Genomic DNA, 1,601 nt, shown 5'->3' with positions numbered 1-1,601 from the left:
TTCCTTTTGAACAATTTTAAATACTAAACTGAGCAAGGCTTTGATTTCTTATTGCTTGTGTCAAGCCTGTTAAGGGAATTGTGTGATGTGGTACTGACAGTTTATCACTACCAACTCTTCAGGTTTCCCCCTGGCTAGAACGTGCTACTTGCTTTGAAACTAAATAAAAACTCAAACTGATAAATAAAAGGAATGCCTTTATTATTTCTGACTATGTGAAAAATATTATGATTACTCTTCTTGGCCTCCAAAGGCATCTTTAAAATATCTGTGCTAAATGTGTTCCTGTCTATGCTCAGACAGGGAAGTAATAATAAGTGAGAGTTACATAGCATAGATATCAGTAAATAGTACAAACTAATTAAAAATTGTGTTTGCAAGGATCAACTTCCCATCACTGAAATCTTGACAAGACTGAGTGAAGAACAGAAATATTTATAGCTAAAGGTATGTAAAGCAATATGTTTAAATATGAAAAATTATAAATGCTGTGTCTCCTTGAAACTTCAGGAGAAGTTTAGATAGACAGAAAATATAAGCTGTAATGAAATTTAGTCAGAGAACATGGTGAACTCTGCAAGAATTGTATATCATGTTTTGTTGAGAAAAAATAAATAGATCTGAAAGGACCATCACGTATATCTGGTTCACATTTAGGTCACTAACCAAAAAAACCAGAGCAATCTAAGCATTGCAACTTAGTCTAAAACCAAATTGAGCAGTGGTGAAGGTACCTGAAAACTTCAGATATAAGTGCTCCACATCAACAGGGAGCAAGTCTTTTGATGCCCCTTCCCTTGTCCCAGTCTCTTACTATAAAGGGAGCAAATAAACAGGAAGGAGACCAACTTTTAGTGATAAGACAAGGAGGGATGGATTAAAGCTAAAAGATGGGAGATTTAGGTTAGATGTTAGGAAAAGGGTAGTAGCATAGACTTCCCAGGGAAGTCGTAGATACCCCATCTCTGAAGGTGTTCAAGGCCAGCTGGATGCCCTCTTGGCAGCCTGATCTGGTTGGTGTGTCTGTACCCACAACAGGGGTTGGAATCATTAACTCCCTTTCCAATCCAAGCCATGTATGATTCTATGACTCCTAGATGCTATCTTTCCTTCATCTTTCCTGAGTCTTCAAAGGGTTTACTATGGAGATCTACTACGATGCTGAAGAACATTGCTAATGTTCTTAAAAATCCCCCCAGGAAATCTGGAGGGTTTCTTATCAGTATCTCCCAGAACTCAGCTTGTAGTGAGTGAATGGCTGATTTTCCTCTAATATGCTGATTCTCACATCAGTTCACATTCACACATTTTTCTTGTGGTCAGCTTCAGACCATATTTTTATTTAATAGATGATTTTGTATAATCATAAATACTTCAGTAAGAACCCAAGAGCGTGTAAGGGTGTGTGTCTGAGACACGTGGCAAATGTCCCTGGAGAAGACAAGCTGATATCAAAACTCCAGAGTAAAGAATTTTGCCTTCAGGCCTTTAGCAGTCAAGAGATGATTTTCCTCTCAGAGGAGATGGAACTGAACCAATGAAGAAGTGAAAGGCAATTCCATCAACCACTTTTAAAAGAAAAAAAGAAAGAAAATAGAAAT

At 37.4% G+C, this 1,601-nt stretch overlaps 1 long non-coding RNA gene across 1 annotated transcript in view; it reads right to left on the bottom strand.

Moving 5' to 3' along the window:
* Positions 1–1,307: 1,307 nt before the first annotated feature.
* LOC109366487 overlaps positions 1,308–1,601 on the bottom strand; it is a 7,303-nt gene continuing 7,009 nt past the window's right edge. Inside the window, exon 3 of the long non-coding RNA XR_002112815.1 lies at positions 1,308–1,568. This is a non-coding gene — a long non-coding RNA (uncharacterized LOC109366487). The remainder of the gene's footprint in view (positions 1,569–1,601) is intronic.

Source organism: Meleagris gallopavo, chromosome 2, assembly GCF_000146605.3.
Source record: "Meleagris gallopavo isolate NT-WF06-2002-E0010 breed Aviagen turkey brand Nicholas breeding stock chromosome 2, Turkey_5.1, whole genome shotgun sequence".
Lineage (NCBI taxonomy): Eukaryota > Metazoa > Chordata > Aves > Galliformes > Phasianidae > Meleagris > Meleagris gallopavo.
The sequence above is the reverse complement of the archived record's forward strand: the minus strand, read 5'-3'. Positions and strand labels throughout refer to the sequence as shown.